The sequence below is a fragment of the Macrobrachium rosenbergii genome, chromosome 15 (assembly GCF_040412425.1).
Source record: "Macrobrachium rosenbergii isolate ZJJX-2024 chromosome 15, ASM4041242v1, whole genome shotgun sequence".
NCBI classification, from domain to species: Eukaryota; Metazoa; Arthropoda; class Malacostraca; order Decapoda; family Palaemonidae; genus Macrobrachium; species Macrobrachium rosenbergii.
Window position 1 is genome coordinate 41614015 of NC_089755.1, and position 15774 is coordinate 41629788.

General features: G+C 36.6%; 1 protein-coding gene across 9 annotated transcripts in view; it reads left to right on the forward strand.

Moving 5' to 3' along the window:
- LOC136846590 (EGFR adapter protein-like) overlaps window positions 1-15774 on the forward strand; it is a 1014562-nt gene that overhangs the window by 715723 nt on the left and 283065 nt on the right. The gene's annotated exons all lie outside the window — the stretch shown is intronic.

Below are 15774 nucleotides of genomic sequence, written 5' to 3' on the forward strand. Positions count from 1 at the left end.
CAACTCTCATAATTATCTGATTGTCTACAGTTCTGACGTAATTACTCTGCAGTAGTTTACGCCTGTGATCAGTGAGAGAGAGAGATGCAGTAGAGAGAAACGAATATTTTAGCGTTCGAAGATAGTGAAACGTTAATTCGTTGCCATCCATTGTTTTTTCATTGCCATGAAATGAGCTAAGGTCTTCTTTAGTTGCATGAAATGAATTTGACGCTGACGTAGGTGTTTAACTACAATTTTGTGTCACATTCTTATTATAGCAAATCTGGTTTTATTATTATTATTATTATTATTATTATTATTATTATTATTATTATTATTATTGCTGTATGTTAACTGTTTAACTTCAGTAGCTGTACCATGCTGTTAACATTAGTTTGCCATAAAGTTTTAAGAGAGAGAGAGAGAGAGAGAGAGAGAGAGAGAGAGAGAGAGAATGTGGTGACAAGAATAATATTCACACTTTCTTCTTCTCAGCTGTCGGACATTTTCTTTGCTGTTTCCTCTCCCATACCCCTGCCCTAGAACTGGAACCCCCCTTCCCTCTTCCCAAACTCTCCCCCCACCCCCCGACACCCACCCCTCTCAATCGTCCGATAGACTAGCAACTCCATTTACTCTGATATGGAAGAGCCATAGTTTTTGTGATGTGGTGACGTTTCATCATTTTTTTTTACGGGGATCGCTATCCTGTTGTTGTTGTTGTTGTTGCTGCTGCTGCTGTTGTTGTTGCTGCTGTTGCTGCTGCTGCTGTTTTATAACCTATCCTACCACTAGTTTCTCTCTTGTGATTTATTGAATAATTTAAGGCATCTGGTTATCCTCATCATGTTCCCTTCGTAGAAATTATTCCAGATTTGTCTTGTCTCGACTCTCTCTCTCTCTCTCTCTCTCTCTCTCTCTCTCTCTCTCTCTCTCTCTCTCTCTCTCTCTCTTAACTGGAAGCTGAAATACCAAATGTAAGATAGGTAACCTGGGCAATCTCTCTCTCTCTCTCTCTCTCTCTCTCTCTCTCTCTCTCTCTCTCTCTCTCTCTCTCATAACTGGAAACTGAAATACCAAATGTAAGATCTAACCTGAGCAATTTGTATCTCTCTCTCTCTCTCTCTCTCTCTCTCTCTCTCTCTCTCGTGCTTGGGGACTTAATGCCTTGTGGGGCACTGTCACTCTAGATAGCGAGTCATTAACTGGCCATTACTAAGTATCACTCTAATAGAATGCAATCAGCCTTTGAGTTCGTTAATGTCCTCCTTGCCTTGTCTATGCCTTACAGGGAACTGGTCTCTCTCTCTCTGTCTCTCTCTCTCTCTCTCTCTCTCTCTCTCTCTCTCTCTCTCTCTCTCGTCCTTATTTCTTTCTCTCTTTCTTCTGTCGAGTAGAACTGGACTCTTGCAGAAGACAATGAGGAAACGATGGCTACCGATTGTGTGTGATGGAGTCGGAGACCATTAAGAAACAGAGCGTCGTATGTTACTGACATCCCCGTAAGGTCGCGTCAGAGATTACGAAAAGTCCTCCCTTCAATCCAATTCGGGATCTGGCCCATCGTACGTCTCGGCTCCGAATGGCAGGGCAGGGCCATAAAGTGTCTCCTCCTATGACCTAAGTGACATCATCTGGCTACTGTTTACAAGTGGGCGGCCACTTGTACTCACAGGTGCAAGAGTGTTCTTAGTTAGATCTTTTTCTACTTAGATCTTCTTTGGGGCATTGCACGGAGGGCAGGGCAAGATGTGGAAGCATTGCATAAGAAGGAGCAGAAGTAGGAGCAGGAAGAAGGCAACCAGAGTGATTGCTTTGCTTGTTGCAGCTGCGTCTTGGACGGCGAAAAATTGCCAAATTTTTTGGAGAAATTTTCCTAATTTTTGTAATTTGTGTGGGGGGGGGCCACCTTTTAGAAACCTCTGAGAAATTTTAGGCTTTAACTAATTAGTTCATGCTGACAATATGTCGTAATGAGCTGTTGCATGTTGCTCACCCAGAACAGTGTATATGTATTTATAAATAAAGTAAAAAAAAAAAAAAAAAACAGATACTACTAAAGTAACAATGGGTGGACTTGAATAGGCAAACTTTATATTTTATTTCCGTGGCGTTGGTGTTTACATTAATTCATGTTGACAATTGCGGGGTGTTAAACTAGCTGTATTTATTTCACACTTCACGAAGTGTTTATAGACGTAAAAATCACTTTTTCAGCATACGAAAGAGCTCAAAGTTTGGCTCTGTTCCTGCAGGATAACGGATACAGTAGTTTGGCTGTTGGTCGTTACAGCTTAAGTTAGCAGTTAGAAGATGAATGTGACAGTGACCCTTGTCTTATTTTTCGGCTAAACCAACCTCCATTGAGGCCAAATGGTCCTTTCTCTGTGGAAATAAATGCATTAAGAATTCTGTTATGAGAATGAACGTGACAGTAATTCGTGTCTTAGTTTTCGTGCTAAACCAACCCTCATTGAGGCGAAATGGTCTTTTCTTCTGAAAAATAAATATATTGGGAATTCTGTTATTGCGAACTAATGTGTATCCCGTTATAAAAACTGCAAGGGAATGAGTTCCTATGTTCATTTCTACACCCGTGTCTGTCTGTCTGTCTGTCTGTCTGTCTTTCTGTCTGTCTGTCTGTCTGTCTTTCTGTCTGTCTGTCTGTCTGTCTGTCTGTCTGTCTGTTTGCTAAGCGTGATATCTCAAGAACGGATGAACAGATCTGAAACAAAATGGATAAAAAACGTCCTTCAGATGACGCTCATCGGATGGGGAGTCCATTCGAATTGCTGTTGTTTTTAATAATAATATAATATAATATAATATAATATAATATATTATAATATAATATATAACCTGTTGTGACTTCTTTAGCTCTTGTGTATCGTCCTCTCCTCGCAAAATTACTTTCATGAGTTTTTATAAAAATGAGACGGGCCATTTCTCATAGCACTTGACAGCAAGTGTCAAAACACCTGGAACGAGACTAAGAAGAAATATAATCCACTTATAACAAAGGTAACGTAATTCGTTTATAATAAAGAGTAATTACATGAGAGGTCAATGATTGACGATAATTGCGATGAACTCGAATACGAATAGCATCTCGGGGATGGGGGGAAAGGGGATGGTTGTGGTCTCCCCCTGAAATGAGCCCTCTGATGCTGGCGTGGAGAGAGAGAGAGAGAGAGAGAGAGAGAGAGAGACTCTGGCAACTTAATGAGGCTTTTTGAAGATGAAGAAGCGCTTGTAATTTGACCTTTAATTGTGGTTTTGCTAGTAATTAGCCTTTCAGCTCGAGAGAGAGAGAGAGAGAGAGAGAGAGAGAGAGAGAGAATTTGAAATTGGTCTCAGCCATGTCGGGATGTCATGATTCTAAAGATGGTTTTATGGTTATTTACGACTTCCACGTCCGGAAACTGGAGAGAGAGAGAGAGAGAGAGAGAGACTTGTAAGAAGTGATCCAAAGCGAGGATATCGCAGACAGGCGAAAAGGAATTCAAATTGGTAAATATCTTTGGACTAAACTAGGGTAGAGGACCAAAGACCTGATATGTATATATACATACATATATATATATATATATATATATATATATATATATATATATATATATATATATATATATATATATATATATATATATATATATTAATGAACGTACACTATAGTATCCGTAGTGCAGCCATCCGTTTTATTTATACTGCATTGTTGAAAATATTTCACATCGGTTTGCCTGTCGAATTTGAAGAATTGTGAAATGCGCTTGCACAATGTACTACAATAATTTTAACCTACATTCTCATCTATATATTTATTACTTTGTTGAATTATTATTCCTTTTCTGATAACTGATCTGTTCTTTCTGTATTTCCTATTACCTTCTGTTACCTCTTTCAGGTGAGCACCAAATTCTCTGGGAGCTTGAATTTGAAGTCTGGGTCTCCTGCGGGCTTGTTCCATGATGTGAATAATAATAATAATAATAATAATAATAATAATAATAATAATAATAATAATAATAATAATAATAATCCTCATCATCATCATCATCATCATCATCATAATGTAAGATTACAAAGAGAAACGATGTAGAAGTTCTTTAGTGTTTTGCGTGGTGTTCATATCTTTGTTAGATGTTTTTATTATTGTTAACATCTTATCTATTCTCTGAACCATTACATTGAATAAAAATTTGAAAGTAGCCATGGATCAGCGATTAAACTGAGAGCCTTTAATTGAACTCAGATAAAAAAAGGTAGCTAAAAATTCCTACCCAAGTATGTGCATAGCGGATAAGGCCTTCGTGTTTTATTATGAGACTGGGGCGTTGGGGAGGCGGGGACGCTTTTAGTACCATTTTTATAATATTTATAAATATATATAGTATTGGTGCATAAGCTCTTATTTGCGTAGGGAGCAACAATCCCGTGTTATTTCCCCAGGGGATAGTCGAGGACTATTATTTTAAAGGACTGTATATCGTGTTTGGACAATTAGCGCTGCACTTACCTGTCTCGTCGTATCTGTTGTCTAAAATCCAGAGAAAAAATAACCACGTTTTAAGAATGTCAGTATCCGATGCTAGAACTCTTCGTTTGTTTCTTCTTTTTTTTTATTTGGCACTTTATCTTTTCTATCGGACATTGTCGAGTAACCTTTCAGCAAATTTGGTTGTATTCATTGTTGATTGTGTATAAATTTCAGTCGACCAGTTGATAAGGGTGAATAATTTTATGATTTCAAGTTGAAGATTACATATGTTGCAGCGTGATTCATTGTTTGTTGTGAATAAATTTCATTTGTTATATTGATAAGGGTGAATAATGTTTTTGCCATTTCAAGTTGAAGATGACATATGTTGCAGGCTGAAGCTCTGTAATTTTTAATCCTCAGGTAGCACAGATTACTAGCTGGGTTTGTAACTAGCACGGGCAAAACAAACAGCAAAAAGCAAAAGCCCAAAACAGCCGCTAGTAGTAAACAAGGAGTTTGAATACCAGATGCAAGCTGTTGAGTAAACGATGGCAATAAAATTCTGGAGATAAGCTTCAACAAGGAAAGAGTAGCCAACCGATTCCTCCGGTTCTGCCGAGAACACAGGTTAGGACAGATATCTCGCAGCTAAAAGGGGCGACAAACACCCGAAATTAAAGATAGCTGGCTCGCTTGTTCTTATCTGGCTGGCTGCTCGAATTAGTAGCAGCCGATCCAGTTGAATTTCAAGATTTAGTAGAATCTGCGTTTCTGTTCGCCTCACCATCCTCTCCCTCCTCCTCCTCTCCTCACACATACTTCTTCACCTCATCTATTCCCTATTCCTGTTATTCTCACCCCAACACCCTGTCCCTAATCCCCCCCACCCACCCCGCTGTCCCCCTTTGTTTTCTGGTTTTAGTTTCGACCCCCTGAAAGCATTCTCTCTCTCTCTCTCTCTCTCTCTCTCTCTCTCTCTCTCTCTCTCTCTCTCTCTCTCTCAGCCCTGATAGCAGGAGCAGGAGTCTTCTTCTTTATCATTATTAGTGGCTGACTCAGGTGCGTAATACGGTAGCCGGCGACCAATTATTCCAAGAGCTTCTCGCGTCATTTCAGAATGGATTGGACAGAGTCATTTTGAACCCTGACAGCAGAAGTGGGTGTTCCTGGAGAGACACTGGTCAGAGAGTTAGTAGGATCAGCGGTCACTTGGCGTGTGAAAATGTCAAGCTAATTTGGTTTCTAATGTCGTCGAGGGATTAGGGTCCTTTTAGCTCGAAGCCTGTGCTCGCGTCCGTTTTCGTTTGTGCATGCGCATATTTTATGTGCCTTTGGCTTTAGGATATAAAGTTTTTAGAAGCTGTTGAAAGTCAGGTTGAATTTATAGGATTTTTGTAATAATGCCTTCGTTTAATTTAGGTCTATTGAACGAAATTCCACTTCCAGTCATGCCCTGATTTCAAATCCATTGGTAAAATAATTTCATATTGATTAGTTAAGAGGCAGATTAACGTGATACCTGTATCGTTTTATAACGTAACTCTTCCTTCTAGTAGAAAAAAAAATGTAGTGAACGATGGCAAAGCGACGTGAACGAAGATAACCAGGCTGTTGTTCAGTGGTATGCAAAAGAAAAATTGGTCAAACGTGATTTTGCAGTTATCTCTGTATTGTGTGGTGTAAAATAAAGGACGCGCTTTCTTCTTTTTCTCGATGCAAATGCTTTCTACTTCAATCTTCATCAGGTTACGTTTAATAACTATTTTCTTTTTATTGCGATGCAGCAAAGATCAAACTCACCTTAATTTACTGTGGCGTTTCTACTCTTTCTCCCTCTCACCCTTCCTCCTTTAATCTCCTTATCTCCCTTTCTTCTCTACCTTTCCCCCTCTTCCTTTCTTCTCTATCTTCACTTCTCTTCCTTTATCTTCTTTTTTATGAGTGTTCCATTTTCTTCTGGTATTTGGTCGTCTCGGTTTACAGGTCTCTTCATCCGTGCTGTAATTTTGTTTTAATTGTTTGTAATTGTTTAACCACCAAAAATTCCTGTGCTGTTTTAGCCTGAGAACAGGCCCCTTCGGTTATCTCTCTCTCTCTCTCTCTCTCTCTCTCTCTCTCTCTCTCTCTCATGCCCAGTTTTTCTTCAAAATTACTCTGGTGTCCAATGCTAACATCTCTTAAATCCTGAACTGGAGACCATCGACGGAGTGAGTGAGGAGTGAGTGTGTATGTATATATATATATATATATATACTCCTTATATGTGTATATATATATATATATATATGTATATATATATATATATATATATATATATATATATATATGAAATTATCTTGTCTGTGCGTGTGTCTTAGCAAGGGACCTATAATCTTTGGAGAACTTGGGTTCCGCAAAAAGGAATATATTCATAATAATAACTGTGATAGAAAAATAGTCAGAAAAAGTTTGCCCTGCTCTGTTAGTACAGAATAGATGAAAGAACAAGTTGGTGTACGTCATGGCGAGGAGAGGAAAAAAGGCTTGCAAATACATCCGATAATTTTCTGTCTGCAGCAAAAGTTGAAACTGAAAGGAAGGTGGGAAAATGTGGTTATAAATGAAGTCAAGAAAGGTCAGAGTGAAAAGAGGGTAGTTAGCATTTCATAATGGGAGAAATGGTTGAAATGTTGGCTAGCGTTAGAGACGCAAGTGGGAGGGGTCATACGGACAGCAGGGAGTGTTGTTAGTATAAAAGGCGAGGAAGTTGGAATAAAAATGACGGGGAAATGACAGCTTAGTGTAGCAAAAAGGGAGATAATCTGAGGTTCAACTGCATGACAGAAGAGGAGGTCATGAACAGTTATGCAAGAGGATGAATAAAGATATAGAGAAGGAGGTGAGAAAGAAACAATGGCAAGTTATAGAAATAGAGGGAAGAAAGTAGACAAGAATTTAAAGAGATAAAATGTTGTTTTACAATGTATTAAATACAAAGCAAATACAGAAAGATGTGTTAATGCATAAATGGAACGCAGAATAAAAAACAAATACAAATAATAACTGAAATGGTGAAGTCCTGGGTCGATTTAGTGAGTATTTTATTATTTTTTGAAGTGAAAGTCAAGTGAAAATCAGTGCTATATTTCACAAGATTAGTAATGCCTAGTGTAGGCTTGACAATTCTCGTGGAAATAACTGTTACGGATGTAAGGAGGGTAATTAGACAGTTGAAGAATGGAAAGACACCAAGAGTTGATGGGACTACTGCTGAGGTGCTGTAGTAGGGTGATGACAATGTAATTTACCGGCTGACCAGGGCTTATAAGGAACATCTGGGTAAGGGAAAGGAATGGATGAGGAGAATAATTACTTAGCCGTCGATGCAGAGTTGATATAGGTGACTGTAAGAATTATGAAGGCATAATATTACATAGTATAAAAGGGTTGGTTTACGCTTGGATTTTAGATTCATGTTATAATCCTCAGAAATAATTTTTCTTTTTATATTTCACATTAATGATTTCTTTTAACGGAGAGAAACTGCATGGAATGGAATGCTTCAACAGTTTTTTGCTCTGAGAGAGAGAGAGAGAGAGAGAGAGAGAGAGAGACAAGAAGAGATCCTCAGAGAGCAGGTTTGCAGTTTAGAAAATTAAAAGTCTCGAGAGAGAGAGAGAGAGAGAGAGAGAGAGAGAGAGAGAGAGGTTTTGCTTTGATTTCAAAGTGACCCCTAGAAAAATAGAAAAATAGAAATAAAAAAAAAAGTTAAGAGAGTTTGAGAGAGAGAGAGAGAGAGAGAGAGAGATTCGCTTTGATGCCAAGTGATCCTTGAAAAAAAATAGAATGAAAAAGTTAAACAGTATGAGAGAGAGAGAGAGAGAGAGAGAGAGAGAGAGAGAGAGAGAGAGAGAAAATTCGCCTCGATTTCAAGTGACCCCTTGAAAAAAATAGCAATAAAAAGTTTCATCTGGGCTTCGTGGAGAGTGCTTGTTGTATCGTGCTTGCATGCAGTGTAGGAGACGGTCGCAAAGACGAGGAAGAAACTGGCACTAAGAGAGAGAGAGAGAGAGAGAGAGAGAGAGAGAGAGAGAGATGGTTAAACCTAGTCTGAACGTTTCAAAAGGTGAATAACTTTCAGACATGAATAAAATGCTAGAACTAGATGCAATTAATGAATAATCGCCGACTTCCGCTCATTGTCTTGCAGTTGCCCTCGGGGGGAAAATGCAATCGTACGGAGTCATGATTTATAGATGTGGGCGAGCAAAAATAAAAAATGAAGGATCAGGCAACTGGTGTGATAATGGGGAAGAGAGAGAGAGAGAGAGAAGCGGAGAAGAAGCTTGGTTCTTAGAATTCGTTTGTAAACAAACTATTGCAAGATTTACTCCTTGAGGATTAATATATATATATATATATATATATATATATATATATATATATATATATATATATATATATATATATATATATATATATATAATAATAATAATAAATTTGTATGTCTTTTTTTCAAGAAGTGTTTTCATAATAGAGAAACTCGTAATTTAATGTCATTATGAATATATATATATATATATATCTATATATATATATATATATATATATATATATATGTGTATGTATGTGTGTGTGTGTGTATATGTATACAGTATATATATATATATATATAAAATTAACTGACAGAAAAAAATTGGGGAATATTAAGTGGAGAGACTCGAATTGAGAGCGTGATTCACGATGTAGTTCAGGAACTGACCACAACAAGACCTCAACACTGGAGAGTTTGGAGAAAACGGTGGCAGGGCATTTCTGCCCAATGCCCTCCCTCCCCTACCCGCTACCCCTACCTCCTCCCCATTCCCCCTCTCCCCCCGCTGTCTCCACGTAGTACCGGTAGCTCTTGCTCAAACAAAGCTGATATGACGGAATGTGCATACTTTTCACACTTGGATAAACATACTTTTTTTATTCTTTTTCCGCTCGTTAAATAGGCGGGATTTCGCGATTAACATCTGCGCAGTCCACTTGAAATCTGAAGGACTGAGATCGGCTCTCCAAACGTGCAATTTCGTTCGTCGTTAATTTGTAATCGATTGCGGGTTTCTGCAAATGCTTGATCGGCGAATTCTCTCTCTCTCTCTCTCTCTCTCTCTCTCTCTCTCTCTGTCACTTGTTATGAAGAAGTTTCATAACATTATGAAGAAGTTAATTTTATCAAGAAGAAATAGAGAGAAAGCTACCTTTGCAATAAAAAACTCTTCGGAGCAGTGGTGTATTCCTGCCTCAGACCAAACACATTGTCTCATTCTAACTTTATAAAAATTTCGTTTCGCGAATTTTTAAACATTTTAAAACATTTTATCATATTGGTATGCATGCCTGAAGTTTGAGAGACTACTTACTTTAATTTAAAGAACCCTTACATCATTGCCTTAATCTGACATACGTCAGTATCTGTTTGCTTTTTGTATTTTTTAACCAGGATTTTGCTAATCTTTTGTATTTTTCGTTTTCCTTTTTCACCTACAGGCTTTCTATTGTGTGGGAAATTGCATAGTAAGCTGTAAATCTTTTAGTGAGAAAATAATAATAATAATAATAATAATAATAATAATAGCTATGATATATAATAAAAATAATTAATATCAACTTTATCATCATACTTGAGAACGTATCAAAATATTTGGGGAGAGAGAGAGAGAGAGAGAGAGAGAGAGAGAGAGAGAGAGAGAGAGAGAGAGAGAGAGTCTGAACGCCTCGAAGAAGAAGAAGAAGAGAGAGTGTGGCCATTTTTTTTTCTTTTTGTAGCGGTTTGCGTGCCGAACCGAGCATAAAAAAGAAAAAAAAAGTACTTGCGATCGTGCCGGCCGATAACGTTGTTGCCAATAACTCGAGGGGTGCCAGCAGTGTTACCAGTCAGCCTCCGCCTTCTTCCCCTTTCTCCTTTAGCGGCCTGACTGGCAACAGATAGATAGCAATTTTCGATCATTTTTGTCTGTGCGCTTGATTTAAGCGAGGCCTTTTTTTTTTTTTAAATATTTCTAGGCGTACATCAGGTATTGAGCTGGGCCGACGAGTTCTACCTCTGTTGCCAGTTCCCTGAGGCTCTTTTATTTTTTTTTATATATATATTTATTTTCTTATCTATCTTGAAGCATACTTCTAATATCTGCGTATCTTGGAGAACTTGAAAGCCAGAGGCGGTAGCGATTTAGAAACGTTATTATATTTTTTTTTTCCGAATCTTGTAAGTGGTTTGATTTGGGGTAATTTCATTGTGCGCATGTGCAGTCGAAAATGCTATTGCCGTTATGCCCGCGTAAGAAAAAAACAGGTGAATAAATTAAATATAAAATGGTAGAGATTGAAGCTAGCCGGAAAATGCGGTCGACTACCTTACCTGAGGTTGAAATTAAATTGAATAGCAATTTTGTGTAATGCATCGTGCAGACTGGACTGTGATGCATTGGCTCGAATTTATTTTTTCTGTTTTTTCGTGTAAGGCTAATTTATTTTTATTTGGATTTTTATTTATTTTATTGAATTTTTGTTGGCAGATTTGTTGTTTTTATTTAATTTCTTCCATAACTTATGTACTTTATGGATGCCGTTTTATGCGTCATATGAAGACTGATGCCGAGCTTTGAATAGGGAAAAAATATGGAATAAGATCGAACAATTAGAGTACTAGCTTACAGACTTCCGGTTACAGTAGATTAATCTGAAGCATTTATGTAATAATGGCTGTTATTATTATTATTGACGTTGTTTCTTCTGTTATGGTTGTAATTGTTTATTTAGTTGTTACATTGCGTGGTTATAGTCTAGCCGTATTCACAGAATAGCCCTCCTTGATACCAGTCTATCACTTCAGGTCAATCTTTAACAAGGAATATGGAAAGTAATAACAGATCATATTAAAAATTATATATTTTTATGCTAAAATAGTTAAGAGTGTTTTCGTCCTTATATTCTATTTTCGTATTGATTATTTTAACGTCAACTTGGCAGGGTTTATAAATGACTTTTATTCTCAGTGTGTATGAGCACATTTTGAATAATAATAATAATAATAATAATAATAATAATAATAATAATAATAATAATAATAATAATAATAATAATAATAATAAGGTGTGGATTTCTTTAAACAAATCCTGTTCAGAATATTAAGTCCCAGGACAAAATTAGTATTTAGGTAACATTCTGCTTTTATGTTAAAATTGAAATGTGGAAATTTATCCCAAGGTTGGATAAGTAATTGACAGAACATAGGTAAAAGTGACGGGAAATAAGGTCAGTAATACTTTGACAATCTGTACCTAATGTTGAAAAGGTCATTGAGTTAAAATCTTTAAACTCGTTTTCTACTTCTTGGATGACAGGAGTGTGTGTGTGTGTGTGTGTGTTTGTGTGTGTATGTATGTAACCGCACGCCTGCATAGCAGCTGGCGTCCAATACGAGAGATGTTGTTGATCCTGCACCGCCTAAGGTCAAGTTGAAACGAGGTCAAAAGAGCGTCGTCGAATCGGCCCCGTTCAAGAAATTGATAGAAATATACAGGAGAAGGAACATTAGAACCTCTTGGAACCTCTCGCAATGCAAATCTCTCTCTCTCTAACACACACACATACACGCACTCTCTCTCTCTCTCTCTCTCTCTCTCTCTCTCTCTCTCTCTCTCTCTCTCTCTCTCTCCTTGAGATCTATCATCATATCTTGGTTTCCAACTACCCGTTTTCGTTTTTTTTTTTATAGTATGGCTGATTGAAGGATATAGAGGGACCGTAATTACTTGAAGGTTCTTGTAGTTGTAGTTGTAGTTCATTTCTTTTCACCTCAGTAGGTCAGTGTACGCCTGTGAACAGTTATTACCTGTCAAAATATATCCGCAGTATTTCCCTCCTCCCCTGCCCCTCGCTTTTTTTTTTTTTTTTTTTTTTGCGTATTTTGAGGGTTACATTTATATAACTCATGTTCACTTAATATTTTTTACATTATATCCCCCCCCCCACCTTTTTACCTTATTTTAAGGGTTATATTTATGTAACTTCTTTTTTTAATGTTATAATTCCGCCCCCAACTTTTTTTTGACCATATTTTGAGGGTTACATTTAATGCACCTTTCTTGTTCACCTGTTTTTTTAGAATTTCATATTCTCCCTCTCCCCTTTTTTCAGTATTTTAAGGGTTACATTTAATGTAACTTTCTTGTTCACCTCATTTTTGTATAGCGTTATATTCTCCATCTCCTTTTTTCCGTATTTTTAAGGGTAGCATGCATTTAATTCGATTGTTCACCTATTATTTTTTAGTGTTCTTTAGAAAGTCACATTTTATGTCATAGATAATACCCATCAAAATTCTATTGTATATCAGTTATTCCCGCAAAAATCCCTTTAGATTGCCCCGCAAATCTCATATGACGTTAGAGAATACACTCTCTGGAAATCCCACATAGCTTGTAAAATTATTTAAAAATTATTTTCTCTAAAGGGCCCATTGCATATCAATTAATTTGTCAACGGAAATTCGCTTATTTTATGTCATTTCGTTTGCAAATGTTACTGTATTTATTAGATATTTGCCATAAAAATCTGTTTGCATGTTTCGTTTGTATATTCTTGAGGTAAAATATCATGGAAATGAGAAACTTCTCCACTGATGGAGGTACATGTCACAAGTGGGAGTGTTAGGATGCTTTAGCCGTTATGACAGTTACAAAAAAAATTGAAATAAAAAAAAAGGGGGCATCCACGACTGTTGCCGAGGGCATGGCAGGTCTTCGGATCATGACTTGTCAAGGTGGTATTATGCCCCAAGAGTTTGATATGGTTGATGCAACTGCCCTGATTTCAGCAGAGACAGCACTCGACACAAATCTTTGTTAAGAAAATTGGGGATTTATCTCATCATTTTATTTTGGACTTTGGATGGTCAAATGAAAGCAGGCTATGTAATCATGCTAATAACGATAGTATTAGTTTTCTGTTTGTTCTTGAGCTGATGCGCGTCAAACTTGCTGTATTGCAAAGGAAAAGTTGGTAATAGTATCCTCATTATTTATGTTTTCAATTGTGCTGGACAATTCTAATATCCAGTAAAAGCATTAATCAAAACTATTGGAAGGATTCGAGTCAAGTTCGTTGTTTCTCTCCTTTCACACTACATTCTTCTTTGCCCATTTTCCTGTTGCTCGAAAATGTGGCTTTCTTTTTCGAAACTGTAATAATCATGATTTATCATCATCGAAAGATATTATCCAGTCTGGCCACTCTGTGAAAAATTGCTGCTCTGCAATTCGTAGTTCTTCGACTTTTTCCTATTAGAATGTATTCTTACTGGGACTGATAATGTTAATACATCGAATCTGCTAGTCACATTGACGTCATACATGTATTTTCAATATTAAGCCACTTCTCTAGATATACTACTTCGGTAAACATTCATTCGAACTGATATAAACGAAAATTATGTAAAACCATTCGTGTTTTATTTTCCATTTATGGTTATATTTATATTTCAATTTCGTCGTGATTAAAAGTAAAAGATTGAAAGTAATTAATGGCCGACTGTAATTTCACCTTCACGTAGTATAACCTCTTAAAAAACAGTGAACTAGCCGTTGAAGGAGTAATCCTTGCTCTTAACTATGAGAGTCGCCATTTCAGTCCTCCAGCGGAGCGTTGCCATGCTAATATCCTTATCGCCTTCCTGATTGGCTGGAATGACTGGGACGAGGTAGAGAGTTAGCGATAGAAGGTATTGCCCAGTTTCGGGTATGAGGTTTTCATCAATTATAAACCTTTTCACGGGTGTTGCCGTGGATGGCTACGTAGCTTTATGCCTGGGTGAATTCAGTAATCCCCCCACCCATCCCCCCCCTTAGGATTATACGGTTCGCTGACTGTTTCTTTTCACCATCTCTTTGCTTTGGCATTCTCTTCCTGCCTCTGTGTATTTTTTCTGACTTAAGCTTTTGAAAGGCTGAACTACATACCGATGTGAGTCTGACGTTTCTGCTCTGGTTTTTAACGGGCTGCTCTATGAGCAAGCGAACCCGCTGGCATAAAGCCGGCTTAATCATGAACAACAACATGCACTAGTTTCCATAAAGACTTAGAGCAGAAATCGTTTTGACGTCTCACATGAAATGCTTTGTGATGTGTTGATTACCTCACCAAGAATTGATTTGTCAGTAACCGAGAAATGCTGTCAACTTTCCCACTGAGCAACTACAACATTTAAGGTTTTTTTAAACAAATACATGTATTTTCACATAAATAATAATATAGTAATAATAATAATAATAATAATAATAATAATAATAATAATAATAATAACAATAATAAAATAGTGATAATAATAATGTAGAGATGTGAAGTCCACGGACACAGTTCTCCCGATTTCATTGGTCCCACTGTTGAGTTGGAAGATCTTTATATCGACACACATTGTAGCTTGGAAAGTTAACTGTAAATACATCGTATTGAATTCGTCCTGAAAAAGGCGCAGGTAGATAGATGTAGATATATATATATAATAGTTTCTATATATATATATATATATATATATATATATATATATATATATATATATATATATATATATATATATATATATATATATATATATATATATATATATATATATATATATATATACTATATATATATATTTTATATATATATTTATATAACTGAATAACAATCAAAAATATGGAACGTCATGAATATATATAAATAACTGCTAAGTAAAGGACAGTAAGTCGGCCTGGAACCACTCCGTTGTTTCACTTTCCTTCGTGGCATTTGCCTTTATGTATGTATGTATGTATTTGTATATGTGTTTATATTATACAGATAGAGAAATCTTAAGAGACTTTTCGTCGTCAACGGAAAACGGCCTCATTTCAGTTTGACCTTAAAAAGCAGCCAAATTAAATGAATTCAAGGTTTGCTGCATATTCTAATCTAGATTTTCCAGTGGCGTCTGGTACCTCAAGGTTTGTGAGTTTTTGATGCGAAAAATTCTTTCTTTTTTTATGTTCTATTTAGAACTGCGTCCGGTGTTAGTGTTCTTAATTTGTAACGAGATGCGGTTCAGAACTTTTGTAATTTTTCTGTTATTTGTTTGGTCAGCTTCCAAACTTTGAACAAATGTTGACTCTAGGAAATTGGATCCGCTTATGGGGTTTTTTTATAGTAAGGAGTTCTGGTTATAAAGATTCATTCTCATAATTTTGTTCGTTTGAACAAGTTTTTTTTTGTAATAGAGTTATTTTACTGTTACGGTGTATCCTATTTTTTTTTTTATAAGGCTCAGA